The sequence below is a fragment of the Malus sylvestris genome, chromosome 15 (assembly GCF_916048215.2).
Source record: "Malus sylvestris chromosome 15, drMalSylv7.2, whole genome shotgun sequence".
Taxonomy (NCBI): domain Eukaryota; kingdom Viridiplantae; phylum Streptophyta; class Magnoliopsida; order Rosales; family Rosaceae; genus Malus; species Malus sylvestris.
In genome coordinates, this window is record NC_062274.1 from 39,803,473 (window position 1) to 39,814,606 (window position 11,134).

The window sequence follows — 11,134 nt, forward strand, 5'->3', positions numbered from 1 at the left end:
AAGCCGCGCATGTGGAAACTAAACTATTATGAAAACAGTCGCAATGTTGAACTATATGACATTCAACATTCAAAATTAATTTTTTTTGTTGTTGCCTACTTATGTTATGTTTCTAGACTATGAAATTGAATAACACGTCTATATAGAAAGGTTCTAAAAAGCGCTAGGCGCTAGTCCAGCGGCGGGCAGGGGCCTAGCGCCTAGGCGGCTAGGCGGAGCCTAGGCGGCCTAGGCGGATTTAGGTAAATTTATTGTATATTGTGTAAATAAGTAGAGATTACATAAAGTACATGTATCCAATAAGCTTACAATTTGAAAACACATTAAGCATGTAATCAATCTGAGTGCTTTTGGATGATATATGTATCCAACAAGGCAACAAGTATCCATCAAGCTTACAATCAAAATGAATGTTCTTGGATAATACCTGTATGCAATAAGCATCCAACAAACTTCCAATTTAAAAGCACATTGTCATTGAGCATATAATCAAAATAAGAGTTCTTTTCCTAAGTATCCAACAAACTTACAAATTAAAAGCACATGAAAGTTGTTTTCCTGAGTATCCAACAAACTTACAAATTAAAAGCACATTAAGCATATAATCAAAATGAGCATTCTTGGATAATACATCATACATGTATGATGTATCCAACAAGTTCACAATTTAAAGTTTAAACACATTACACATAAAATGCAAAATGAAAGGGATAAGGATATAAGATACTTGCAAAGTTTTAAAGCTAGGAATCTAGGCCTCAATCTCTTCTTCTCCACAGCCTTCCAAGACTTTCTCCGTGTCGGACCCAAACTCAATTTCTTCATCATCATCTCCTTCTTCTTCCGTGTCCTCATCCGATACAAAATCTTCTTCATGAAGCTCTCTTACTTCAACATTTCTAGAACTCCTCCTAGGCTCTAGGGAACTATCCACCTCTAATTGCTCTCCATCCATTCCCGAACCAAGCTCACTTTCTTCATCAACACCCTCCACAATCCATCCTTGTGCCATACTAGCTTCACTAGCGAGTAGTATATCCACTTTCTTCTCTTTCTCTCTTTTCTTCTTGTTCATGATCCTCGCATTGAATTGGACATAGACCAAATTATTCAACCTTGTAGTATCTAGTCTATTCCTTTTCTTTGTATGTATTCCCTCAAAAGTGCTCCAATTTCTCTCACACCCGGATGAACTTGTAGTCAATGAGAGAATTTTGATAGCAATTCTTTGCAAATTAGGCACACCATTGCCATAAGTAGACCACCATGTAGCTAAAAAAGTACAAAGTACACAATTTGAATTAGACTAGTAAAGATAAACAATTAGAACTAGACTAGTAAAGAAAGACAATTACAATTAGACTAGTAAATAAAAACAACTAGAATTACTCAATTAGAATCATACCCGGATCATAGTTGTCATCATTCTCAACGCATCCAATCTCCGCCAAATGTCTTCCAAATCCACCATCTTTTTTCTTGTACTTCGGCATCTCTATATTAATACCTCGATTTTGGACTTCAAAGTTGTTGGGGAAGAACTTCTCAACACAAGTAAACATGGCGTCCATAACTAATGAATCATGTTGAATGCTTGGATCCTTGAAGAAGTAATAAGGATTCAAGAAGTAGGCCGCCAAATGTAATGGACCATCAAGCCAATCATGAGCTTTTTCATCAATAATTTGTATGATTGGTCTATAATGGGTCTCATTATTTTGCAATGCATCTTTGATCTCATTCCTCGCTTTTTGTAGCTCCCCGTACAAAAACCCCATTGATGGCTTTTTATCCCCATCCACAAGTCGAAGAACCTTAAACAACGGTTCAAACACTCTCAAGCAAAGTGAGACCCCATTCCAAAATTGTGCACCCACCATGGTAGCATATGCCGCTTTCCCCTTTGTACTCTTGGAATGTTTGCATTGTTCCCATTCATCACTAGCAACCATAATCCTTAAGTCTTTTTTCTTATCAACCAAGCTTTGCAAAGTTAGGAAAGAAGTTGCAAATCTTGTGACTCCGGGCCTCACTATGTCTCTTTTCTTTGTATACTTTCTCATCAATGCTAATGTTTTATGATGAGCATAAATGAAGATAGTAAAAGCCTTGGCCTTTTCAATCACTCCTTTGAACCTAGGTAGGTTACCAATTCCTTGAAGCATGAGGTTCAACGTGTGAGTGGCACATGATGTCCAAAACATGTGTGGCCTCTTTTCCAACATCTTAGTTGCCGCGGCCATATTGTTAGAAGCATTGTCGGTTACCACTTGAACAACATTTTGTGAACCAACTTCTTCGATACACTTGTCAACATATTCAAAGATGTATTCCCCGGTGTGTGCTTCACTAGAGCATTCCTTTGAAGAAAGAAATATTGTGCCTTCTTTGCAATTCACACACAAATTCATTATACTTCTTCTTTTTCGGTCGCTCCAAACATCGGTCATAATTGAGCAACCATTCAAAGCCCATTCTTCTTCATGCTTCTTAAGATATTGTTTTACCCTCTCCACCTCTTCTTTCAATAAAGGCTCTCTCAAATCATATTGACTTGGAGGTTGGAATCCCGGGCCAAATTGACCAACCGCTTCCACAAAGCGTTTAAAGCTGTCATTCTCAATGGCATGAAAAGGAATACCGGCTTCATAGACCCATCGAGCCAGATATTGACCCACCTGATGTGTTCTATCCTTCCAAATTGCATCATGGAGATTTTGTTGTCGCTTACTCATGCTTTCATCATTTGATTTTGAAGAACCGGGATTGATGGAGGATGCAAACCTATTAATGGGCCCAAGAGTTCGCGACCTTTTCCTTGACCTAACAACTTCAATATCTTCATCTTCTTCAATATGTGGAAGTTGAACCTCTTCCCTCACTTCTTCATAGTGCATGTATCTTTCTTTCTTCTTCTTTTTTGCTTCATCTAATGCGGCTTTACATTTTGCTTTATCTTCATCCGAAGACTTTGTGCATCCAGCTACATTTTCCTTGACATGGGCTATGTGTTGTTTCATTCTATAAATGCCACCACTGAGTATTTTTTTACACAACTTACATTTCACCTTATCCGAGTTTGAAGCACATCGTCTGAAGCACGCTTTAATGGATTATCTGACTGGGTGGACAACATTGGATTAGATGCTCCAGATGATACGGTGCTTGCCATCTAAAAGAGCAGAAAATCATTTCAAACATGTAAATAGGGATTGACTCTTACTAATGTAAATGTAATCCTCATATAAGCATTTTCTAGAACTCAAAAAGTGGAAGATTTGAAACAATAATGTAATCCTCATATAATCATTTCAAACAAAATGTTGCCTCAAATTTGAAGGCAAATTATTTGGGAGATTTGCTTGTATCCAAAAAGCAGACAAGACAACAAGTGTGATATTTGATCCTCATTAAACTTCAATATAGAAGGAACATAACAGAAAATGCATCGATGCACGCTGAATGCTTCAGATTTCAAGAAGAAACAGAGTCTTATTATTCATGCAGGAATGTTAAGTGATTTGCAATGTCTTGAATTTTCACAAAAGAGAATCGCGGTTTCATCGTTTATAACTTTATTGAGACAACATTATTGTTAATTTGTTACATATAGTCAAGCAGGCTAATAAACAATGCTAGTGCTAGAGTACATATACAATACAACACCCAAATCCAATCAAGTTGGCCAATGGCAACTGATGGTTTTCCCCGAACTTGGCTTCATCGATTTTCCTAATTTGGCTGCCATTTGCAAGGGTTCCCCATATCAGAAAACCAAACTGCCAAGTAAGTCATATATTATAATTTATAAATTTATAAATACACTACTCAAGCCTCAAGGCTCAACCACATTGATGCATGGTATGCAACTCATTCAAATCAAATTGGCTGCTCTAATACTTCAACTAAACTATGACTACACAATTGAAAAGTGTTTACTTACTGCTGATAATCGAAGCATATGAGTCTATGACTACACAATTAACAATGTTTAATGCATTATGCAACCACTCAATCCATTCCACACACACACCCAATTGAGAAAACTAACACAATTGAAAGAAAAAATAAGACCCAAAACTAGTATTAATCTGGTATTAATCAGTTCACGGTTCACGACAAATAATCTGGTATGAATCCACACACCCCATTGGTCTAATTGTATTAATCTGATCTGATTCATGAATCAGTTCATGGCACCACAATATAATGTCTATAGTATTAAGAATTTACTTCCAGTCTTAGATTATAGAATCTTGCATATAAAAAAAAAATCTGAAAAACCAGTGTGATTCACTTAGGCTGCTGGGCATCTCGTTTCCTTGCAGCAACTTAATATTATATATCAATTTCAAATCATCAATGCAGATTGCAGAGCAGCAAATCATCACAATTAGCATCAAATATCAACTAGATTTTCGAATAAAATATGGGAAATGGCGAAATGCTAACCTGCTGCAAGTCTGCAACTGTTGCAAGAGGTGGAGATCGGGGAAACGACTCAAATGAGAGAGGTGGATTGTGGAAATCTAGAGAGGCGAGATGATTTGCCCAGTAAGGAAGTAGAGAGATGCTGCCCAGCAAAGGATTCGATCAGTCGAGACTCGAGAGCGAGACGGCCGAAGTCGAAGACGACAGAGAGCAAAACAGAAGAAATGTTTAGAAAATTAGGTTAACAAGGGATTGTACACGGGGAAAGAGGGAACTTAAGTTAGAATAAAAAAAAAATTTAAAAGGTGCCTAGCTCCGCCCAGACGCCTAGCTTCGCCCAGCCACCTAGCCCGCCTAGGCTCCAGCCGATTTTTCATGACGCCTTGCCCAAAATCGAGGCGGGGCTTCGCCGCCTAGCGCCTAGGCGGCCGCCTAGGCCGATTTTTAGAACATTGAGAAAAACTAATACAATCATCAATGGTTCAGATGCACGACAGCATTATATACATATATATAGGCTTTTTATCTAAAGGAATCCTCATTTTTGGTAAAAATGAGGACTAGTTGTAGAGCACATTTCACGTCGAATTTTAACGATCCAAACCATCTATTTTGTATTTCTCGATTTATAGATCATCTTTGCAAAAATTCAATTTAATCCGAAATCATTTGCCTATTTAATTATCACGTTGAAATTGCATTGTTTCTTATAAAACAAAGTATTTGTCAATTTCTTTAAACTCAATTAGATGTCTCAAATATTTTCGATTTGGCTAATACTTTGTAAGGATAATTTATGAGATCCAACTTGAAAAATAGACGGTTTAGATCGTTAAAGTTTAATGTGGTGTGGACCCAACAAGTAATCCCTATTTTTAAGAAAAAATTGGGAATCCCTTCCCTTAAAGGCCTTCATAACATATATGCAGTTAGTAAGTATTCCAAGACACATTTTTCACACCCATTTTGATACACGTTTGGGTCCACTCTAGAGTGTATTTCAATTATCCAACGGTCTAATTTTATGTCTCACCTCAAAGATCAAGTTTAGCAAAAATCTCCCAAATCCGAAACCATATGAAGGTTAGATTAAATTTATTGTTTGTAGAACCTTGTTCTTTCATTTTTTTTTTCACTACAAATGAATATCTTACTAATTTTGAATTTGTATAATTTTTTGTAAGAATAGTTTATAAATAATGAATTAAAATATAGATGGTTCAAATCTTTAAAAAGTTACGGAATAAAAGCTACAGAAATGTGTTTTAAAATGTGTTTAAATATGTGTCTGTGAATCCTATCCTAACCTATATGTATATTGTCAAATAAGTGGGCAAGAAGTTGAATCTTTCCCTTTTAAATGAAAATGTAAAGTAGCGTAGCCAACTAGTGCACAATCTCAAATGTCACCGTGTGAACTTGGCTTTAGGTTTGATGCTGCATCGAAACAGGTTACAGAATTATTTGTGGCATGGAAAGGTACTAATCAGCGGCTTTGTGAAAGCCACATCCTTTCTCTAGGGATCTTAAGAATTTTGTAATCAGAATCGTTTATCATATATCGTAAGGTCAGAAATCATTTTAAAATTTAAAATTTAAAATTAAATATAAATAGTATCTAACGAAAACTAATCGCATAATGTACAATAAACAATCTCAATCATAATATCCCTAAAATTCTCAGAAAAAGGAGGCGAGGATCCTTTTCCTTTGTGAAATTCATTTCTTAAAGATGTGAAATTTTTTTAATCTAATCTGACATCAGTCAAAGGTCTTTTTGGGGCAGCTGAATTGTTGAGTGTTTGAGAATAACCTTCTTTAGCTGCAAAAGCACAGTGAAATAAACACTTGCAAGTGTTTTTCTTTTTCACCCTCTTTCCAAGTAATCACTCTTCACTTTGTAAAGGTATTTGTTTACTTTTTTAGTTTGGCAGCTGATTTTTTCACATATTTTTATATTCTTACACATTTTTTATTTATTTAATTAATTAAAACAAACAAAAATAATAAGCATAATTAAAAGTACGTATTAGGAGGATTTGGATCCTCTCCTGAGCTAATGGAGAGGATCCTCCTGACCAATCATCTTGGATCATTGGATTTTTATCCAACGGCTACAAACAGAGAAGTCCCTTTAAAGTTATAATAATTATAGCCGTTGGATAAAAATCCAACGGCCCAAGATGACTGGTCAGGAGGATCCTCTCCATTAGCTCAATAGAGGATCCAAATCCGTATTAGGAGAAATGTTATCATTTCCTTTTGTTCATTGTTTAAATACAAGAGAATAATTTTTGCACATCACTTTTTTTTCTTTTGCACATATGTAATTATCTTTTCATTTCTCTATGTTTACTTGATCCCAAGGTTGAAAATCAACAAAAGTGAGGTAGAGAAAATGTTTTATTATTAAACACTCATGATGTTTTTTTTTTTTTGTTCTTTAACTTTTGTTTGTTTTACTTGATTCAACAATCGAAAATGAATATATATTCATTTCCATATATAATTAGATATAAAATGATAGTTTCCTTTTTACCCTTTTTAAAGTTTATTAATTTGATCACCTAGCTTTCCAAGCCACGTGCATATGAAAAATCAGGATTCTTCTTAACATCTACCCTACTAGCTAGAATTGTTTGAACCCTTATTCATCTCTAAAGTTTAGGTGCGTGCCACTAGACTAATTAACAACAAAAAGGTTTAAATTGATAGGCTATATATTATTTAAATGAAAAACCATAATTTTTATGATTAGTTACAATTGGATTAGGTGGTTGCTCTCTAGATGCCTTAGTTTAGGTCCGTGCCACTAGACTAATTAACAACAAAAAGGTTTAAATTGATAGGCTACATATTATTTAAATGAAAAACCATAATTGTTATGATTAGACAATTGGATTAGGTGGTTGCTCATGCCTTATTGTGTCCAAGATTTCTAAGGAAATATCTCTTGTAATGACTTTGTAATCCTACAATGCACCTGCCTCGGTTTTTCATGCCCCAAAACCCTCTGCAAAATCTCCCAATTTACGACACTCAAATTATCGGGCATGCAATAGCTAGTTAAAATATTGATTTATTAACCCAATGTGGTGAGGATACGTAGGGTGATTAGTAGGAGCATGTTAAGTTAGGGTTTGATATTCTTCAATATTATTAAGATTTTTCATATTGTACTTGTACTGTAAATGAGGCGATTTATATTTGATATTAGTATAGGGAACTATTACTGTCACTCTAAATATTTAATCATGCACTTCTTATAAAAGTATTTTTCTTTCTAATTTTAAAAAGTTTAAACTGTATAATTAAGTTTTAGAGTGCTAATAACAATTACATATCTAATTATTTAACATAATTAAATATCTCCTTTAGGTGACGACACATCCTTCTAGTCAATATAAATATAATCAGCTAACACTCAGGAGCATCCATTTCAGGATCTTACCATTTTTTATGTGTTCTCATGCTTATCTAAAACTCAAAAAGGGAGGATAGATGTATCATCCTACGTTAGTTTTCTACTTTCTTGTATTTTCTAATGTGTGGGTGCATCAAAGCATTATTAATTAAAGCACATGGTTGTTGTTCACATGGGTGAAATATGTATATGTAGTATATACATATAATATTATTGTAATTCCTTCCTGTTTGAACAATTAGCTTGATACGTGGATACATCGGCATGCTGTACATGCATCAATTTATATCAATGTAGTTAGAGCTTAGAAGTACAGATGAAACAATATCAACCAATTAATGACAATTTATATTTGATTTACACAAAATTAAATCCTAATCCTAACAATTGTCGATGTATTGAAGTGTGTTTAACTACTGATGAAGAATTACAAGCCCCACTAATCACAAACATGTCAAGTAAAGTGAAACGGAAAAGTCTAAACCGTAATCAGAGTACATATATTAATGTTCAATGGTCAAAAAGTTCTTTTCTTTACAACAATATGGTTAACTTTTACTAAAAGGAAACGTGCAAAGAAGACATATCGCTACACAAAATGTAACCGCGACAAGCGCCCATTGACCATTGTGCTTTAATATTTTAATTAATTGAAGAAATTCGGAACCAAGTGTCTGGAAGTATGTCGACTTTGAGAAAAATAGGCTTCCTTTGTGTCACGTCATGTAAGACCTTAGTAATAGATATAAACTCATAGTTTCTACTTATGTAATTAACTACAAAGTTGTTAAGCGCTATATAAAACCAGTCTTAGTTTAGTTGTGTCGACAGCAAACTATATATATATATATATATATATTTGTAGGAAGTCTTTAAGGAAGGGATCCCCAATTTTCTATAAAAATAGGAATTAGTTATGAAGTCCACATCACATCGAACTTTAACAATCCGAACGGTCTATTTTTTAAGAAATAAACGAATACTTTGTTATAAAAAGAATAATGAAATTTGATCTTGATAATTAAATAAGCAAATGATTTCGGATTGAATTGAATTTTTGTAAGGATGATCTTAGAATTGAGACTTACCAAATAGACGGCTCGGATCGTTGAAATTCAATGTAAAGTGAGTCTCACACCTAATTTCTATTTTTTTCAAAATATAAGAATCCCTTTGCATAAAGGGCCTGTATATTTGTATACGTTTGAGAAGAAATGGAGACATAATTGTTTGAATATATGGAATACGAAGAGTTAAAAAGGGTTGATATTTTTAGTCTAGAAGAAGAGAAAATTGGGCACTACCTAATGACCTAGTTGCTCAATTTTCACAAGTTTCCGCATAAATATATTGAAAAAAGGAGAGTCAAAATCGAAATCATTAATAATGAAAAATAAATAAATATTTTTGCTCACCTATTTTATTTATTATCGTTAGATGAGTTTAAATTAAAAGATCTATAAATTAGACAAACATAAATATCAAAATTTAAACTTATATAAATAAAATAGTAAGTATTACCACTAATTGAGCGTGATGAGCAAAAATACTTGTTATGTTGACATGATTGGAAAGGAAAATAAATGTTGAAATAATATTAGAGAGACTATATTTGTAAACAAAATTTTAGAAATTAAAGGACATTAAAGTTGATTGGTTTATTATTTAAACGTTGATAAACGTATTCATTTCTATTAGTGATCTATCACTTAATTTATAAATTTTCTCTCCAACTTAATCTCTCTAACATTATCAAATGTTGAAAACAAAAGGCTAGAGAGTTACAGGCTGCTGCCTCATTGGAGGGTAATTACAGTGTCAACGGTGACGCAGTATAAAGGACCCGCAGAGGCAGAGATAAACGAAGATGATACACGGCGGTCAACTATGGCAGTCCATGATCCATGCTACTGCTATTGAGTACTTTCTTCCACATCTCATCATCCATCGTGTTATATATTTAAACAATAATATTATGAAGGGACCATGAGAATTTAAGATAAGGAGAGAAAATGAATCATTGATACGGTATTACATTTCATAGTATATATGGCAGTACAAATGATCGAGTTGTGCTAATAATAGTTACATGAATGTGAATGGTGCAGTGTAATTCGTTACGTGTGACTGATGTTAGTACATCTCAACAAAGTTTTGCAAATTATACTATTTATTAAGTTTACACCTTAGATTATTGGATGATTTGTAATAAGTTATTCAATAATGTTAGAGTATATTATGTATGTGTGTGAGATTATGACACTTGGCAAAAGATTAGCTAGGCAGTTAGAGTAGTTGTAATCTTGTATTCTCTATAAATACCTTGTATTTAGATTACTTACTAAGAAAATAATGCATCAAAGAATACATTCAACTCTCTCTCTCTCTCTCTCTCTCTCTCTCTCTCCTTCTTCTCTGTGAAGTTTCTTCTTCTTCTCTCTGTTCATACACAAAACATGTGTTTCTCTCTCTAGCTTAACATGGTATCACGAGCCGCCGTGGCTACCGCTTCCTTGATCCTTCCCAAGCTTCCGCTCTTGTCAATGATGGCTGCAGAATTACAAAGCAATTGCTGAATTGTGCATTGTGCATTGCTTCTTCGATTTCTTCTTCTACAAGATTCTAGGGTTTCGACGCTCTACATTTTTCTGCTCGGAATTCTTCCTTCGTTGTCTTCATTGTTCTTGCACTCCAAGTGTTTGTTAATTCACCGCTGAGAGGTATCTTCGTTTTTCCAAGATTTTGTAAGTTGGTTTCTTGCACAATGGTTACTGCAAGTCAATTGCAATTGCTCCAATCTCCGATTACTGCACTTATTTCATCGCTTCCTACTTCGGTGAATGTTAAACTTGATGATTCCAATTACCTTAATTAGCACTTTCAAATGCAATTATTAATTGAAAGCAATGGTATCATGGGATTTGTGGATGGTTTTGTTCCTTGTCCTGCTTGATGTGCATCTCAATTTGATGATTCTGGTCTGGATTTGTCAAATTCGTCTTCTTATGTTGCTTCTGATGAATATTTGGTCTGGATGATGCATGATAGGGCTCTTATGCAATTAATCACTACAACTTTATCTCCAGTAGCTATGTCATGTGTTATAGGCAATACTAGTTCTCGAGATCTTTGGACTCGATTAAGGGAACAATTCTCTACTGTTTCTCAAACTAGTATTTTTCAATTAAAATCGAATTTGTAGAACATTAAGAAGGGTACTGATATGGTGGCTCAGTATCTGCAAAAGATAAAAGTTGATAGGGATTATCTCGCTGTCAC

The 11,134-nt window shown here is 34.3% G+C and overlaps 1 pseudogene; it reads right to left on the reverse strand.

The window, feature by feature from the left end:
* Positions 1-751: 751 nt before the first annotated feature.
* LOC126602964 (uncharacterized) lies at positions 752-3,020 on the reverse strand (annotated as a pseudogene).
* Positions 3,021-11,134: the final 8,114 nt, after the last annotated feature.